Genomic DNA, 20,063 nt, shown 5'->3' on the forward strand with positions numbered 1-20,063 from the left:
CCAAAAATACATGAGGTAGTCAAAAGTGCACAAGAGGAAAAGTGACAAGTGTGCAGTTAAAAGAGAAAACAGAGTATAATTTGAGGTATAATACTGCAATAAGTGCTAGGCACAAGAACAGGCGTTACGTAGGCAAGGTGGCACTTGTGCAAGTATCAAAGGTAAAAACATGTGAGAGGTGTCCTCAAAGCGCCCAATCATGTGTGTGTGTTTAATAATATTTTTAGTGGATCTTATGTTTTTTGTTGTTGTTTTTGTTGTTGTTATTTATGAAGAACAAAATAGAGACAATGAACGTCATCGCCATAGTCAAACAATTCCATATAATCCCATTCACCGTGTGTGTATTTGTGGAATACCAAGTAATGTCCCTGGTGTCTGATTACTGGTGTTTGTTTTTATTTATTTTATTTTATTTTTTTAACCCCTTGGCCGTGGCTGTAATTCCACAGCGGCGCTAGGGGGGAGCCGCGCGGCGCCGCCATGCTCGTGACGGAACCACTCCGTCACAAGCCGCGGGCGCGCTATGCTTGTGACGGAGTAGTTCCGTCACGGCCCGCCTGCTCCATAGAACACGCCGCGCAGGCGCGGAATTGATGCCGCGCAGGCGCGGCGGCCGGGTCATGAAGGAACCATTCCGTCACCAGCACAGCGCGTCCGTAGCTCGTGATGGAGTGGTTCCGTCACGTGCACGGAAAGGGTTAATGCATTTTTATAAAGCGCGGACTTTACCCGAAAGTGTCAGAGCGCTTTACTATAGAACCAGTTACGTTACATGAGAGAACGGTTACAGGAATGGAACAAACAAAAATAGCATGCCATAGAATCAAAGCGACGCAGGAAAAAGGCACACAATCGCAAGCGCAGACTGTACAAGCAAAAATATGAATATATATGACAAATTTTACAATGACTAAAGCACTTACTGACGAAAAATAGCAGGCCATAGAATCAAAACAACGCAGGTAAAAAAAACACAATATTAACCGCAGCAAGCACAGGATGTACAAACAAAAATATAAATATAAGTGACGAATTTACTGAGAAGGAGGGAATTAGTTCTGAAAGTGTCTTTGGAATTAAAGAGATTTGAGGTCCGCTTTGAAGATCTGGATGGAGGTGATGGCACGGAGCGAAGGAGGAAGCGAGTTCCAGATTCTCACAGCATTACCTGAGAACGATTGTGCCATCAATTTTTCCCTTTTGATGGAGGTGGGGCTCAAGCAGGAACTTTTCCGCATTGCGAGAAGGTCTTGAGCCTCCAGCCAATTTCAGTTTCTTCGCCAGATAGCGAGGGAAGGAAGAGTGCAAAGCTTTGTGGGTGATGCACGCTGTTTTGTAGATAGCTCTAGCCTTGATGGGAAGCCATCGGAGAGAAGATAAGATAGGATAGGAGTGATGTAGTCACTTCGTTTGGACCCTGAAATGAAGCGAGCTGCTGAATGGAGGACGGATTTGAGGGGGGAGAGGTGAGATTTGGGAAGGCCAAGTCAGAAGAGAATTACAATAGTCCAGTCTAGAGAGAACTAGCGATTGGACCAAGGTTTTTAGGTCATTCTCCGGGCAGAACCGGCGAATCCCCCATAAAAGGCACCGCTGATAACGTGCGCTCTTGGCCATGGAATTGATGTGTGAGGTTAGGTTGAGTCTTTTGTCAAGTATGACACCTAAGGATTTAGCGCAGTCCACAATGATGGGTTTACTGTTGAGTAGATTTGATTGATCCATCCAGGATTGAACAGGAGGCGGAGAGAGCTAGATAAGAGGAGGAATTCCTTTTTAGAGGGATTGTGAATTACTTGGTGAGCTAACATCCAGTTGTGAATAGGGTTGAGAGTAGAGCTGAGTAGTGAGAGATCATGAGGGGAAGACACCTTGAGGTAGATTTGGGTATTATCCGCATAAAGATGGTAGAGGATTCCAGATTTGCTTAGAAGGATCCATAATGATTCCAAGTAGAGTTTGAACAGAGTGGGAGCAAGGATAGAACCTTGAGGTACACCTTGACCAACCACCAGTCGAGACAACAGACTGTTCGCAATCTTGATCATTTGGGATCTGTCCGCGAGGAAAGAGGCAAACCATTTGAGTACTGTGCCTTCCACGCCCATTCTCTGTCGGAGAATGTTAAGGAGGGTGTCGTGATTAACAGTGTCAAAAGGTGCAGAGAGGTCAAGAAGAATCAGAAGGCACAATTCCCCCGAATTGAGAATATGCAGCGCATCATCGATCACTAGCAGCAGTGTTGTTTCAGTGCTGCAGTTTTGAATAAAGCCCGACTGGAACATGTTGAGGAGATTATTGTCCATAATGTGTTGGGAGAGTTGTTTTGCAACACATTTTTGTGTGATCTTTGAAAGAAAAGGGAGATTGGTGATGGGGCGGAAGTTATTGAGGTCATTTGCATCTGCAGAGCGTTTTTTTAGAAGGGGGGAAACCTGTCTAGTTTTGAGGACAATTGGGAGGGATCCTTGACTGAGGAAGAGATTGACTAGCCTGGTCGAGTAGGAGAGAGTGTCAGTATAGAAATTAATGGCGATGCCACTGGGTATGGGGTCAGAAGAATGGTTGGAGGGTTTGATTTCGCGGATGCATTTGAGGAGATCAACCTCTGAGATGGCGGCAAAGTTCTGCCAAGTGACTAAGGATTTTCGCTCCTCGATGGGGGTGGGGTGGGTGACCTGTTCCACCAGAGATCTACTGTAAAGAACTCTGATACACACCAGATAATGGCGAAGAAGTTCTTTATTTATATATCCTTGAAGATCCCTTCTGCTAGTAAGATGCTTCTTAATTACGCTCCGGCTGTGTGGATGAGAAGTGTTTATTTTTCCTTCTTTATTTTTTTAAAATTTCGCTGACGTACAAGGCAGGTAAACTGGACTGCTGATTTATTACTTTAAAGGTGGCCGCTTGACGTTAGAGGCATCCGTCTTCGTCTCTGACGTTTACACAGATGGACTGATGACGTAGGAAGAATAATTCAATGCGGCAGTTTGTGAGTGTTCGTTAAGGCAGTTGTGTACCTCAGCAAGTGTATTTTCCAGTCAGAATGTAATTCCAGCAATATTAAAAGTTGAAGAGAAAGTGTCACATTTTTTAAAATTACCTTGAAATGTGTTGCTCGAAGCTTACTTGCTGTTTAGACTTTTAGATGAAGTTTGGCTTGTGGCTCGCTGAAAATTCTTGTTGGTTTCTTTGTTGTAGTACGTTTTTTTCCGATAATTTTTCCTTGTTACTTCTTATTTCGATCGCAAGTTCCAAGTAAGTATTTTAGCCAACGTTCATTTCTGCATGTTCAAATTTTATCAAGTTTCTTTTTCTTCAGAATTTTTACTCGTTTGAGTTTACTGTGTTCACCTTAATTACATATTTGACTGTTCTCCGACCTTAAGTGCACTGATGTTAACAAAATCAATTTATTATTTGCAAAACTTGGAATTCACCTGACACGAAGTACTTGAAATCGCGTATCTTCTATGACTGTATCCCTGTATATTTCCTTAAGTGCTGAGTTCTCGTGTTGGTGCTCGTCGCCACTTTGTAAAGAACTCCGATACACACCAGATAATAAGCGAAGAAGTTCTTTATTTATAATCGCCAACACAGGCTCCAGGGAAGCTCTAGCGTAACTTGTCAAAGCAGTGATCAGCTGTCAACTGTCAGCTGATTACCTCACGGCTGGTACGGTATCCGCACATGGACATCAAAAAAGCAATGGCAGAACTGTGTCCACGGAGGGACACAACTACAGAGGACGTAACATCTACTTATTATTTCTATGATGAGTTTGTATTGTTCTTGTTTTGTCTCAACATTGGTTTGCTTGTTCAACCTGGTGCGTTCAAGGCACTCTATATGCTCGATACTACCGCTGACCTAATGGCCTATTTAAATGTTTTTCCATTTAGCTGCCTACACCCGGAGGCTTTCTGACCATACCATTACTAAGTGGTTTATGCTCGCTATCATGGCGCTCTCACCAATATTGAAGTGGAAGATCGTTCTGAATATTTATGAGTAAGTGTTCCCTGTATCTGATGGCTTCTTCAGGCTTTTCGATGTTTGACGATTAGGGCAAGTGCAAGAGCACACTACCTGTTGTCCAATAGTTTGCATACCAATGTTCTGGTTTCTACTTACTAGTCGTTCCAGGACTCTTTACTTACGTATAACTACTACGAAGGTTCACTCGACACAGAGAAAATATTTCTGACCGACTACTTGGGCCACAGATACTCCTCTCTAAAGTAAGTGCTGGGAAGAGAGGTTGTTAGGGTCACTATATAGCTGGCTTTTAGAGATAGGTGATTTAAGTCATCTTTTGATACTTTACATTTACTATCACCTATACTGATCTCTTTAGCTGCTGGTATTTATGCTGTGAGGGGTCTCATATTTCGGATGCTCCATCTTACTGCTGGTTATTAGACTGCGGGCCCAGTAATCTTCATTGGATGTAGTAAGTTTTGGCTTGTTACTAAGCAGCCCACATGAGTTAAACCATTCATTGTATCTTGCATTAGTTACATTATATATATATATTTATATATATACATTTCTTTTTTTTTACTACACTACATCACATATATACCTTTCCAGTAAATATATTTTTTAGCTGGTATGAAAGGTCATGTGGATCTATGTTTTGACGAGATCAATCAGGACTTTGAGGAGCTAGTTGTAAAACATATAAGAAGATTGTATAGGAATAACTCGTGGATTTTCGACTTTATTTTATTTTTAGTATACATTCTACATATTTGCAGAACATCTTCTAGCTTGGCAGCCATACTACCTCATCAGAATACCCTTTGAAAAGCTTAGAAGTGCCTCATATGATATTTATAACATTCTCAACTTGGGTATTTACTTATATGTTTCTCTCTGGAATTGTTTCACTTCACCAATTATCCTTGGATTTGGAATTGGCGTACTATATGGAGATTGGGTCTATTTTTCATTTTAATTAACTTTTTCTTTCTTTCACTTGGAGCTTCAATTTGTGTACTTGGGTGTCTTTGTGATTCACTGGATATTTCCAACATTTTCCCTTCGTTTCCCTTTTTTAACCAACACTTTTAAGACCTTCCTTTCTACCCCTTCTTGTTTCTTCTACAGGCATGTTTTTATTAGAAACTTAATAGATTTTTCTATATACAAAAACGTTTTTTGTGAATAACTATTAAAAAGTTATGAATGAAATGTATTTTTCTGTTAAACAGCCTTGAAAAAGTCGTCCCAAGACACAACACGTGTCGGCTGTTCTTGTTTCTGTCTCTACGTGTCAACATTTGAGAAGACTTATGAATAAAATATTTCTGTTACATATATATAATTGGACTTGTGCTACTATTGTTCTCAGAGCTGTGGACCCACTTGAGTCCCCTTTATAACTTGTTTGAGCTGTGCCCTGTCATTCAGATTATTGTTTTGCTATATGAAGATTTTCTACATATAGATAAGCACTGTGGATGGCACAGTGCTTAGTATTGAGCACGCTGGAGAAAATCCGCTTCATCTTGTTAACTTTGTGGCAACCTTTTACGGAGGTGCTGGCTGTTGTGTACCACTGCCATCAGGTGTTTTTGTAACAAGCCAGAACTATTGGCTTTGTCTATGGTTGTTAGTTGCATAAAATAAAAAAGCAGCAACCATGGCTGCTATATTCTTTCTCGGGATGATGAGTATAGTCTAGTGATAGCGGCGCCTCACTTGATTATCGGTGTATCTGTTCTATACTATTTAGTGTGTTATGGTGCTTGGGGCGGGGGTCCTCATCCTTGACCTCATCATTCAGTACTCCACGTGAGAACTGTACAAATTTTGTTACAATGTCCTAGCACACATAAACCCTTATTCCGTTTTGTTCATATATATAAACAAAAAATAGCAGTAAACAATCTCTGTATTCATATTTTCTTTTCTTTATTCCAGTAGTTGTTGCCAACACGTGTTTCGTTTCTGCCTGGGTAGTTCATCCGCGACTTCGTCAGGGCTGTAAAACATATATACAATGCGATGTAACAACATCACACATATGTTTTGCATTAAGATCTATGCATATGTGTACACAGTCCCTCAGTCCCCTTTTAAGGTAGAGGATAAGCACCCCAAAAGTGTGAGCTTAGTGAGACAGAAATACGGCACAATTTTGGTTGTGTTGCATTCAAAATTGAGATAATTTATTTCTCTATTCCCTGTGTGTCCCAGTGGTAGGGGTATTATGCAAATAATATTAGGGGTCATATCTCCTGTATATAGTGTCTATATTCTTCATGCTATCTGTAGCGCTTACAGTGTATACCCCAGGATTGGCATACCTGAGATACTGGAATCGAGATCAGCTGGCCTGTAATTCATAAGACCAATATGAGTATTCGGGCAAACATCAGAAAACGTAATCACTCCTTACTAGTTGACATATAATCAAAATGTCACCAAAAGAGACTACCTTCTGACCGATTGTAATTCCGTCCCGGCCAATTGTCGGCCTGGGTGAGGATGTAGGTATCTTATGTCGTATGCTCAGAAATTCTGAAACAGAATCATACCTGTCCATTATTTCCAGTCTTCATAACATTTCCATCGAGCACCATATTACTCATCCATTACCGACTCCTCCAAATCAATCTCCAACCTATTGTGTATCATCTTATCCTTAAAAACTAAAAACGGCAGTGGATTCCGTCACAACTATTAGTTATGGAATCGCTGTGCTGATCCCATTTTACAGACTAAACCTGTCTGTATTATTAAAATTATAGATATCTCATCTGTTGTACCAGATTATCATGGGAAATATCTATCAGTTCTAAACTTGGCATGCATTATTATTATACAAGCTTAAGTCTTATACTGCGTTTAGTAATATAAACCACTGTAACCCATGGTAATCCATATATTAGGTAAATCTACGCACAAAACTGCTCGTATAGATACCTTGCGTGTGTCTCAGAAGGCTCGTAGTAAGTCGATGTGGGAGAAGGCAGAACGCTGTACGTGGCGTCGTCTTCCCCAGTAATATTAGTAACTGTGTCCCAAAGTCCTAATTCGGATTCTGCATACAAGTATATGGAGATTTAGAGTGAGAGAGGTACCCCTTGGGAATGTCAAGAGAAATAGGGTAATTAAACCAGTAGAGAGCAGAGTTTCCCTGGACCGTGATATATATATACACAATCAACATACAACAATATAATATAACAACGTAAATAAATAAATGATTTCAAAATGTATTAAAAATACATCTTAACATAAAATCATTAGAAATATATGCAATTCTTAATCCCCACAATGTAAGAGCATAGATAAAAATACATAAAAACAATCATACAATTATGACCAGCATAATTTATACAAGACAGAACATGTTATATGACTTAAATTTGTCATTCCTCTTTGTACATCTCATATATTTCACTGCCACATAATGTCATCCACTTTCAAATATTTGATGATTGACAGAAATGTTGCTTAATGGGATGGTACAGGTGAATGCGTCGACGCGTTTCAATGGCTTGAAAATTTTACACCATCTTTTTCAAGACAAGTACGTTTTGTCTGTCTCTGACAGGGTTATTGGTCTTTTCCCTATAAAGATATACAGAATTAAATTCTATTCTTTTTTTGATAAAATCACATTTTATTCATCACGTTAATTTAAATGCTATACTTTAACATCATACATATAACGTCCCCTACAAAACATTATTTTCAATCTGAAACCTTCTTAATGCTGTTAGAACATTATCATTCTTTCTTTTTTTTAAATTTATTTTTATTGCAGATACACAAGGGGCCATTATACAATCTGTCAGCGAAACTCTGTGTACAGTAGCTATTATTACCTCGCACCCTGAAAGATATACGGCCATTCAGCCCACACCCCGGAAGTCGGGCGGTGCGCGTCGTCGGTGTCTCAGTTACTCCCAAGGTTGCCAGCCATGATCAGTCTTAGGCTACCCAAGTTTCCACTTTTTCTTTTTTGTTGTAAGTATTGAAACTGTCCCCTTCCCTCCCCCCTCCTTCAACCCACGGCGGTCAAACGTTAAAAAACTCAAGATAGAATTCAGCAATATACAAGCAGTTTACAGAAACGTATGATTTTCGCATACTCTCCCTCCCTCTCCCTCCCACCATCAGCCAGGTACATACATTTGTTCGGAGCTTGTTATGATCAGTGACCCTCTACTCCTCGATGCGGTTGAAAGCATGTCCATTCAGTCCCTCCTATACCCCAACCGGACAAAAGCAGTGACGCAATCCCTCTACCCTCTCACATCCCACTACAACCCCCCATCCAATCCATGATAGTGTCTCCATTTAGACCAAACTTTCCTGAATTTCCGGGGACAACCTCTCGCCTTGTACGTGACCCTCTCCGCTGCCATTTACAGGTCTAAACCTCTCCTTCACTCCTCTAGGTCCGCGGATTCTGGCGCTCCCCAATGTTTTGCAATGTCCCACTTGGCAACTACTAATGCCAGGACCAGGAAAATGAGTAGTGGGCGGGTCAGGTCTACTTCGGTCGACATACCAAGCAGCGCCAACTTAGGGTCTATAGGGATGGGAGCCCGAGGACTTCTTCAAGTTCCTGAAAGATCTGCGACCAGTACCTCTGTATGACAGAACAGGTCCATACTGTCCTCCCGCCGGCACCTAAGGCATCATGGTCCCTCTATTCTCCCCATTTTGTATAGATGTACCCTGTCGAAGTATGTTCTGGGGAGAAAGTTAAATTGGATCAGTCGCAGCCTGGACTTGATGGCCACTTCCCGGAATCCCGGGGGTGTGTCAAGATTATCTCCCAGTCCAGGTCTTCCATCTCCCCTACCTCCGCCTCCCATACCTGTCTAAGTTTTGTTAAGTCATCCAACATATGGTTCGTCAGTGTTTTATATGTGAGGGACACCGCCTGTCCAACCATGTGTTCCTGGAGCAGTCTCCCCTCCAGTGGTGCATACTCGGGAATATCAAGCAGCAAGATATTCTGGGTCTGCCAGGCATGGCGCAGCAGTACCTATTTGAAATGTTGCGTGGTGTGCAACCCGAACTCCATTTGGAGGGCCCTGAACGACTTTAGTTCCCCCTTGGCTATTACATCTCCAATAGTAGAAATGCCAATGTCGTCCCATCTCTGGAATCCACGTAGTTTATGTAACTCATGTAGCCAGCGACAATACCACAGTGGTGTCTGCCTTGTAGGTTTGTGTTCCCACCCCATGCGTTTTGTAGCTTTCGTCCAGGCCCTTAGCGTTATGGATGTAGCAGGGAGAAGGTGGGCTCTCCTCGCATCCCCATAGAGATACTGCAGTATATTTCTGGGCGCCAGTTTAGCTCTTTCCAGGGAATATGTCGGGTGGTCCGCCGCCGCATGGAGCCAATCATTGATTGGAGTCAGATGTTCCACCCAGTAGTAGGCTTCCAAATTGGGAAGCGAGATTCCCCCGTTGTACTGGTGTCTTTGTAGTGTGGCCAGGGCCACCCTCGCCTGTTTCCCGAGCCAGAGGAAAGATCGCAATTCTGCATGGATCCTGGAGAAGACCGTAGTTGGCAGCGGATAGTACTCGTTTTGGAGGGCGTATAGAAATTTCGGTAGGACAACCATTTTATACATGGCTGCCCTGCCCAGGAGTGTTAAAGGGAGCCGTCTCCAACGGTCCATATCCGCCACCGCGTTCACGATGATACGCTCCACGTTTTTTTGGAACGAGAGAGGGATGTTCGTCGTAATATAAACCCCCAGGTACTGGAACCCTTCTGCTGTCGTCGTCAGTTCCCCTGGTAAACTCCCCCACTGATTTCTCCCCTTCGGGTCGTATAGTACTGATTTGTGCCAATTTATTTTGTGGCCCGCCATCTCCCCATATTGTTCCAATTCTCGGAAGAGCTCCGGTACGGTCGTCTCGGGCTCTGTTATATAGAGCAGGGCGTCATCCGCGTAAAGCGAAATCTTTTCGGGGGGGAGCGTCGTCGCCCCATCAGTGAAGCCGTGCATATTTGCATTGTGTCTGACCCTGTCCACTAGGGCTTCTATTACAAGTGTAAAGAGAAGTGGGGACAGGGGGCATCCTTGCCTAGTACCTCTCTGGATAGGAAATATTCGGGAGAGCGTTCCATTAACCCTCACCCTAGCCCTTGGGCCGGTATAGAGTAGTCTGATCCACGCCGTTAACTTTGGACCGAATCCAAATCTCCGGAGCACTGCAAACAGAAAGGGCCAATGTACCGCATCGAACGCTTTTTCAGCGTCCAGGGAGAGGAACCAGTGTGGGTCTTCCCTCTCCTTTACCTCCTGGAGCCAGTTATGAGTTCTGCGGAGATTTAGCTTCGTTGCCCTGTCAGGTAGGAAACCTGACTGGTCCATATGTACCAGACCTGTTATGACCGCCCTCAAGCGAACCGCTAGGATGGTCGCCAGCACTTTTACTTCCGTGTTGAGTAGAGATATCGGCCGGTAGGAGGCACATTCAGTTCGTGGCTTACCCTCCTTGATTAATGGTATAATTGTGGCCATAGTAAGATCCGGAGGGAGTTCTCCGATCTCAAGGGCGTCTACTAGGAGGCCCCGAAGGTGGGGGGTCAGCAGGTCTGATGTGCATTTAAAGAGTTCTGCCGGGAATCCATTCGGGCCCGGTGTTTTACCCGGTCGGAGTCTGGCAATAGCGGTCGTGATGTCTTCTAACGTTATGTCAGCTTCTAATGTGTCCACTTCTTCCGGTGGAAGGACCGGCAAGGTGGTGTTGTCCAGATACTGAAGGGCCTCCTCGTAAGTCGCCAGGTCGCGCGCTTTGTATAAGGTTTCATAGTGGGTAGCAAAAGCCTCCGCTATTTCTACGTCAGTTTTGACCGCATTACCTCCCATCGTGGCTATGCCATCTATCCACCTCTCTGCTCTCTCCTTCTTGCTGAGCCATGCCAGTAATTTCCCTGACTTATCCCCCACGTCATACAATCTGTGTAGGTCGCTTGTGATTAGGTCTTGGCTTCGTTAGTCACCAATTCCCGATATTGCTTCTGAACGTCAAGTAACCGCCGCAGGGAGTTTTCGGACTTATGGGCTAGGTATTCGCCTTCCTATTTTAGAATAGACTGTTCCAGGGCTGCTGCCTCTGCCTGAAGTCGCCGTCTGTCTTCCTCTAGTCGAAGCCTAATCCTATCGCGCATGACTGGTTTCAGGGCCTCCCATAATGTGATTTTTGACAATGTCCTTGAGGTATATCTTTATGTCTGTCCTCACATCTTTCAGTATTTTTGCGTTCTGGAGGTCCCAGGCCGCGAGTCGTCAGTACCCCGCATCCTCAGCTCTGTCACGCCCTACTCTAACATACAAAGGTGAGTGGTCAGAGATGCCCCTGGCTCTGTAGTCAGCTACATCCCCTACTTCCAGCCATTGCCTGTGCATGAAAACATAATCAAGACGGGAGAACGTCCGATGCGCCCCTTAGTAGGTGGAGTAGGCGCGCTGCGTCGGGTGAAGTCACCGCCATGCGTCCGTCAGCCCCAAGGAGGACATCAGATCAAACAATGCCGTCCTATGTCCGCCGTCAACTATGGTGCCTGATCTGTCGAGGGCAACGTCCATGACATCATTAAAGTCCCCTCCCACCACCTGTATCGTGTCTGCTGTGTCTAAGAGGATGTTCGCGACTGAGGCATTTGTGCGCGACTGCAGCTTAGGTGGTGCATAAACAGAGATCAAGGTATACGTGTGCCTATTCCAGTTGCCCTGAACTCCCGCATAGGTACCCTGTGGGTCAAGCCACGTATGTGTGATGGCGAAAGGTTGGGGTTTTTTAATCATGACTGCCACTCCCCTGGAGTCTGAAGTGTAACCCGCATGGACCAACATCCTATATTTGCCCCTAGCAACAAAGGAACACTGAGTACCCCCAAGATGCGTCTCTTTCAGAAAAATGATGTCGGGGTCAGTCTTTTTAATGTATGCGTTTACCAGCCCTCTCTTGATTTTCGACCCCAACCCATTGACATTCCACGTCAGTATGTTCAACCTCTTGCCAGCCACGTGTGATGCTTCTACGGTACCGGCCATGGAAGAGTGCAGTGACCATGTGTGACCCAACACTTACGGTTGGCAGTGTTGCGAAGACATAAATTGCTGAAGTGATTTTCTACCCGAGTCTTCAGTGTTCCCACCTGAGTCCCTCCCCGTACCCTGCCCCAACAAATTTGAAATACAAATAACTGTAATGCCCTCCCCCCTGCATCCCCACCAACTTGAGCATCCCCCTCCCCCACCCCACCTCCCTCTCCTTCCAGATGTGTCCTTACACAGGACATAGCTTTCCCAAGGAGTAGGCCTGTCGCCCACCCGCCAACCCACCCTAGTAAACACCCAACAACCCTATCTATGTGTCAAGCAAAGCACAATAAAGTGGGCGTGTTAACTTGCGTGCTTCCTTTTGGCAAGCTGCCACTCCAGACCTCCCAGTCCTCCAAATGGACAATATTTCACCTAACTCCCCATGGCTCCAGACTCAGAACGTAGTTTGTGCAGCAGTCTCTCTTCCGTCAGGATTTGGAGTCTGGAATTTCAGATTCGGGGGCACTGTGCTGTCCTGATAGGTCATGTTCCATGACCCGTATCTCCTTCACCAGCGGATGGTCTGATTGTCCGTCATCCTCCTCTCCCTCTCCGCCGGATGAGTGGCTGTCCAGTGTCTCCTCCTCCTCGCCTTCCGACCGTGCAGTGGTGCGCAACGCCGCGTCTCTCGACCCGGATGCAGCTGCACCTCTTGGAGAAGCGGAGCGCCCTTTCCTTGCCTGTCCTGTACCGCGGCTTCTGTATGGCGTCGCTGGGGTTTGCCTCTTAGATCGCCTGGATTTCAGTCATTGAGGTTTCGTATGTTCCCAGTGTGTCGCATTTTTCCGTGACCTATCTAGCACATCACTCTCCCTGCTGTTGAGGATCGGATGCTCCTCCAGCCATTGCCAAGCGTCTTCCGGGTGTACGAAATAGAGTGTCCGCTCATTGAATATCACCTTAAGCTTCGCAGGGAACAGTAACATGTACGGAATTTTTAAGTCTCTGACTTTAGCCTTTACTGAGTCGAAGGATCGCCTCTGCTTTTGCACCTCCTGACTATAGTCCGGGAAGATCATAACATGCGAGTTTTCCAGACGAATCTCCCCCATCTTCCTCGCCTCCCTCAGTATCAAATCTCTGTCTGCAAAGTTCAAAAAACGTGCAATGATCGGACGCGGTTTTGCTCCCTCAGGCGGTTTCGCGAGGAGTGCTTTGTGTGCCCTCTCTATTATGAAGCATGGTGAGAATTGCGCCAGGGGGAATGTTTCTCGTAGCCACGCATGAAGGAAGGATACCATGTCGTTCTTTTCAATTCCTTCTCTGAAGCCTACAAAGCGTAGGGTGTTGCGCCGGGCCCTATTTTCGGCGGCGTCCACCTTCCAGGTGAGCTGGCGATTCGTGGCCTGCAGTTCCGCCATGTCTCTTCGAAGAGTTGTGATCGAATCCTCGGCTTCCCCCACTCGAGCCTCCGCAGCGGTGACCCTGTCAGATAGATTGCGGAAGTCCTGTCGTAAGAGTGTCACTTACGAGCCCACCTCGCCGATTTTGACCTCCAGTGCCGCCCTGGACTCCTGAATGTCTGTGCGGGAGGCCTGAATTGCCGCCATCAGTAGCTCAGTGTCTGAACGCGTGTTCGAGGGCGCGGGTTGACCTTCCGCCCCTGGCGCGGTGCCGCAAAGTTGTCCATCGGGCCTTGTTTGGGTCCTTTCGGCAGAGTCTCCTTTTTCCCCATGGTTCTTTGGGTTGTCAGCGTCCGGGCACCCCGCCGGCCGGTCTCTTCCCACCGCCGGGTGTTGTGAGTTTCCCCCAGGTGCTCTCCCACTGCCTGCGGCCTCCTCAGCCTTGTTCCTCCGCCGCTACCCGGCTGGGCGTCTTTCAGTGTGGCCCTCTCGCTGTTCCTCAATTTCCCCTCGCAGGGTCCCGGGTGTCCTGCTTATCTCTGCACCAGCTGTGGCCCCGTCCGAGCCACTCACCCTCTCAACGGCTCCTGCTGTTTTGCCTCGGGCGTGTCATGCTTCATCATCGGGGTCATCGTACCCCTCTACGGGGTACGGCGTGCTGCGACCTACGGAGACGTGGGAGCACTTGTTAGACTATGTGTGGTGTTGGTGAGGGGGTATTCTGAATAAATGTGAGTGTATTGTGGGGTTTGGGAAATAGTGATAGTTAAAAAGAACCTGGCTAGTGGGGTGACTAAAAATTATTTAATAAGCCCCCGGGCTGGTGCTGTTAAAAATGAGGGTGGGAGGTCACTACGCTGACAATGTGTGTTACCTTCTTTTTGTGTGTGTCAACATGTTTCGGTGCCAGAAGCACCTTCTTCAGAACGGGGTGCACAAATCACCACCTTACTCACGTTTCTCTAACTAATACCAGAATTTTCTAATAAAAGTGAGGAAAAATTACAGTGCAGGTAAAAGTAATGTACCTAAAAAAAAGACGTTGTCTATTGATCAACCTGTAAAGGAAAGAAGACAAAACATTTTTTTGGGGTGGTCTCCCTCTCCATATCCATAGGTAAAATATCCAGTGGTTACAGGTGACATACTATAGCTGTATTCCAGTGCTTATAGTGGGATAAAAATATTTTACCAAAAACACACTAGACTCACTGACACACAACATAGAGCACACACACTTAATGAGGAAATTTTTGATCAGATGTTTTCAAATCATTTCCTGGTCGTAACACTATTGTTGGTAAAGAGGGAAAGGACAAAGTTTGTGTTATATCCCTGTAAAGTGAGGAGGAAAAATGTCAATTTCATGCCATTACATATTTAAAACATACTGTTTTGGAGTTGTAGATAAACCTCATGAGCCAAAACGTCAGGATCTGGTGTGCTAACTAGCACCTGTTTGAGAAAGAAAGGCATATTCAGGTCTTGGTTTAACTTACATTCATGTAGTGGTGGCAGTGCTCACAATCATCAGACCTTTCTACTCACGATTTCTACGAGGAAATACCTCCTGATCGATCCCTACGTGGCTCCGGTGATAATGCCAGAAGTAATTTTGAAACTGGGGTTTTATACCTTTTCCCGGGTTGGAGTTAATTGCATGACTAAGGTTTCCTTATGGCCATATATGGTCATTGTCGGTTTTAGTTAGTTAATTGTTGAGGAAATGTTGTGCCCATTGTTATTTCTCCATTTTCCCATGATATGCCCCTTCGATGCCACCGCCAGGTTTCCAGGCCACTGAGAGTTTCTTCATCCTTTTCTGCAGTAGAATTAACCATTTCCAGCGCAGGGAAAGGTCCGATTTGAGTTTGTGAATGCTCATATACTCGCAAGCTGGTGGCCATTCACAAACTGAGAAGGCAAGCCACGCGTGCGCTGCATTTACGATTGTGCAATTCTACGCATGCCTGGTTAAGAATTACCTGGCGGGTTTCATTTTATTTTATTGGCTAAGAGGTGTTTGAACTGGAAACACAGTAGCAGGGGACAGACCCAATGAGGTGTCCAGTTTCTATTTGGCACCACTTCCCCCTTGACTAGTTTTATTTATTAACATTATAAGAAGAGCTACTGAGTCCTAAAGACTTCCGGGAACCCGCAGGTGTGATCCCTGAGATTATGATTGGACAAAGTGCCCAACCTTCTTTCAAGTTAAAACTCTCTGCGCTTACATGCGATAAACGTGTTTCCCTTTGTATCTCTGCCCAAGAGAGTGGTGGTGACGCGACTTTCTTATTTTACGTACATGTATCATGACGTGCATTGATGTCGTATTTTCCAATGTTAACAGTGCGTTGTTGAACCGCCTGTTCGCTGGAGGGCCTGCTCCTGTGCTCACTCCTTTGTGATCTGGAGGTTTCTAGCCTGTATTCAGTTGAATGTAGGCGCTGGCTACACCTCTTTAGTCTCCAGCCAGCCTTGGGCATCCGGTGGTTTTGTGAAAAATAGCATGGCTTCAGAGTCCACCAGGAGCAATGTAGCCATGTACATAAGAGAACATTCCAGGCCAGTTTGACCAGCAAGAATGAACCTCTCAGTCTCTGTGCTTCTGTAGTGTAGTCTGGATAGATGGTCACTCAGCCTTGGGCAATTTGCCTGGGGCCCATGGACCTGGCGACATGCATAATGTAGTCGCGGTCCTGGTAGTTAAAGAGATGCAAAATGAATCTGTGGATTGTGGCACGCTCTTGTAGATGGAACCTAATGTATAAAGCATCCGCGCAGCACACACAGGCGACACACAAGGCACACTACAAAAAGACTCCTCACCAGGTTAGGTGGAAAACAGTATGTGTATTGTCGAATGAACACATCAGAAGGGAATCACAGGTGCAGATAAACTGTGCCAGCTGGCACTAGGTAATAATTCACATGTGACTATTTACTAGGCAGGGCCAATCAGATAAGTCTAAGGAATAGATGTAGAGTCCATCAGCTTTAGCCTTAGGGGAAAAACATTATCAGCATAACACCTCAGCATTATCATAAGTCCATTATGCCTATCCTTAGCAACATTGCCATAAACATAAAGCATTATCAATCGGCATACACCTGTGGGCATAAACATGTGAACGTTAGGGGCATATTATGCACAACGACCATCAGTGCAAGGGCCTCCACACATTTGCATAAATCATGAGGCTCCTCCCTAGGCGTAAATGCACACTAATCGCATGGGACCTACACACAAGGTCTAGAAGGAAGACATCCCTGCATCATCATATCACCACCAAAGTATGAGCATGGGAACATATGGGCAAGGAATCAGCACTGGACGCCTACATCACATTATTTAAGTGCAACGTAAATGAGGCATAAACACATTAGTGCACATGCTCAAAACAGCCCAGATCAAAGGTGTTCAGGAGAATATAAATGTGAAATTTAAGCAAAGTGTGGAACCAAAGTGCGGTAGCTTAAAGTTTTCCGTTTGTGATAAAAAAAGAAAATCAAACTGCCCAGAGCTGAAGCGATCCGAACTTGTCATTATGGGGATAAAGTAAACTAAAGAAACTAACCACGTAGTCTCTTACAGTTCCATTACGAACCGGCTAAATCAATGTGTCTGTATGCACTGGCATGCAGGACAGTTAGTTTCACGGCTGTATTTCCAACGTAATTAACCCCTTCAATGCTGTCATGCATCACGGGGCTCGTGTGCTGATGACGGCTGGGGGCCGTCATAAACACGCCCACTTCGAAAAACACCGCACAGGCGCAGAATCGCGGCCACGCCCAAGGGGTTAAAGGAAGTAGAAAAGGGACTAACCGGAAGCCGTACCCAAATGTAGACTTCTGTGACCGCAATCTAAAAAAGACAACGGCCAAAGCGAAGGTGCTCAAGACCGTGTAGTCGCTTATCGTTAATTTACAAAGCGGCATGTTTGGAGTGACCATGCACGGTTGAAGACGAGTCAGTGAGTTTTGTGCTCTACCATATTTACTTTCTGGGGTGATTTGCGGGATCTCTGGCAGTGCTGACCTTATTTCCAGTTGTCTTTGTAAGTCGCTTAGTGTTTCCATTGGTTGCTGTGTCTCTGTAAGTGACCCATGTCGCTTTGTGATGGGTCTGAAGTGTTCTTTTTGCTTAGCGATGGTAGATGCAGTGTTAGCTAGATTGACTTTTTAGGTCTCGCCTGTCAATGAGCATGCGCATTGAGCTTGCGAGACTATAGGGGCTTAAAAAGAGTTTAACTAGACTGGCGATTTGATGCAGTGCATGTGCGCTTTTAGCTCAATGCGCAAGCGCAATGAGTTAAAATGCGCGTGCACAGCATCAAATCGCCAGCCATCTGTTGCCCAGCTTGGTGCCGCCAGCAGCTCTTCCCACTCCACCCCATGCTGCATCAAAGGCTTTCACGGCCGGCCGGCCGTGCTTTCAGTTTCACGGCTGCCAGGCCGTGTCTCCTTTTCTGTTGTCCAGCTGGGTGCCGCCAGCAGCTCTTCCCGCTTCGCCCCCTGCTGCATCAAAGGCTTTTACGGCCGACCGGCCGTGCTTTCAGTTTCACTGCCGCCAGGCCGTGTCTCCTTATTTTTTAACTTGTTTTTTTTAATTGCCTACACCCAGTGACTGAAACACTTTTAATGTTGGGCCAGGCTACATATTTTCCCAAGTTTACTGACAACGTGGCCTCTGTTTACAGTAGATGCTTGGCCACAGTTACTTCCAACACTTTGCACTGACACTTCTTGGGTTGCCTTGTCCTACAGCTAAATTCGAACTGTTCTGAACTAGAGTCTCATAATTTTCACAATTTTGCAGTAAAACGATCAAAGAGGTACTAACTTAATTTCGACATCATTATTGAAGTGCAGTTTATCTTGTCTTCCTCAGTACTTCGTACATCTCTCTAGAGATGTGGCCTAACGGCCAGAGCTGCCATCTAAGTCACGTAAATACAAAACATGTTGCATTACAAATGCTATAGGTGTCACATTCGCGAAAGTTATAACTATTGGCATTGTAAATGACAAAGCTATCAATTTAGCTATTTTAAAAACCAACACATAAATAAAATATTTGTCATTTACAAGACCAATAGCTCCAACTTTTCTAATGCGAGACCTATTGCATTTCTAATGCTTGTTTAATACTGATTATCTGTTCTAGAACTGCCGGTAGGGAGCTCAGTTTGTTGATTATAGGGTCACAGGCATAGGATCCTTGTAATGATGAGTCCATGGATTGAACTCTCGTTCTTAGACTGGAGTCAATGGATTGAACTCCCAATGTCTCATACCGGGATACTACGTCCTGAGGAGTGACCGGTAACAGGGGAGGGGAGGAGGCATTGCCATTATTTTAAAAGAGGGTTGTAAATGTCACATCGTCTCCAACATCCTACCGGATTGTGAAAAATGTTCTTTCTCCATCACGCTTTCCCTCACCCACACCTTTTCGAGTATTCTGATTTTCCACCTCCCTTGACCCCATGGACAATTGTTCAAAGTTTTACCACAAATTGTCTCCAACATGGCAAGCTCCCCCTCCAATTTCACTGTACTAGGGGATCTCAACTTGCATTTTGACGATCCCTCGGACCCAGTAGTGACTGAACTAATCCAGAATCTCCAAGGTATCCAGATGAACCAAAGTGTTACTAGCCCCACCCATGAAAAAGGGCACCTCCTAGACCCCATTTTTTCCAATTGTAAGGAACCTTCCGTTGAACTCTTGGAATTCAGCTCTGGAAAACTCCATACCTTCTTTAGATTCCTGTCCCGAATAACAAATTTAACCATTGGATCGATTCCTCCCTGGACCTAGTCATAACTAGGAAACACATTCATAAAAAACTAGGAATAACCCCGCTCCGTGGAACTTCCCCAAGCTGCATGAGTACAAACAAACCTGAAAAAGACTTGAGAGGAAATGGAGAAGAAACTACGATGCAACAGGTAAACTGAAATACAGGGACTCCATAAAAATGTATCAAACCAAAGTGAAGGATGCACAAGCATCCTACTATGAGGAAAGAATTAACTCTGTTTCAAACTCCTCACACAAATTTTTTTTAATTGCTAAGCATCTCCTAAAGCTACCGATGAGGGATGCCCCCCTTGAGGGCTCGCACGCATGGTGTGATGCTCTTTCAGAGTTCTTCTCCTATAAAATCAAGGATATCTACAATTTCTTTCCCCCTCCGGTCTCCACTGTTAATCCGCTTTCCATGGAGAACTCCGTGCCCGATGAGCATGCTCTCAAGGAAATTCCCTTTATGGTTATGGACACCCTATTGAACATCTGTGCCTTAGTAAAATCCATCTCTCCCTGTGACCGGGCAGCCCCTCAATTCCTAAGCAAGGCTGAGGAAGTAGTCCTCCCGGTGTTACTAAAGATGATTAACTCCTCCATTTTGACCGGACTAGTACCGCCACTTTGGAAACACGCCCTGGTGAAGGCGCTACTGAAGAAACCCAACGCTGACCGCGACGTCCTTGGGAATTACCGCCCTACTTCCCTCCTTCCTGGGTTCAGTAAAATGCTAGAAAAGCATGTTGATTCAGCTATTTCCACCTTCTTCGAATCTCACAACATACTTCACTCCTTG

General features: G+C 45.2%; 1 protein-coding gene and 1 long non-coding RNA gene across 2 annotated transcripts in view; both read left to right on the forward strand.

Moving 5' to 3' along the window:
- The window catches only part of LOC147664106 (uncharacterized), a 403,410-nt gene that overhangs the window by 353,109 nt on the left and 30,238 nt on the right, over positions 1-20,063 (forward strand). The window lies entirely within an intron of this gene.
- Positions 1-20,063, forward strand: part of LOC147664109 (uncharacterized) — a 45,086-nt gene that overhangs the window by 423 nt on the left and 24,600 nt on the right. The window lies entirely within an intron of this gene.

Source organism: Lissotriton vulgaris, unplaced genomic scaffold, assembly GCF_964263255.1.
Source record: "Lissotriton vulgaris unplaced genomic scaffold, aLisVul1.2 SCAFFOLD_1785, whole genome shotgun sequence".
Lineage (NCBI taxonomy): Eukaryota > Metazoa > Chordata > Amphibia > Caudata > Salamandridae > Lissotriton > Lissotriton vulgaris.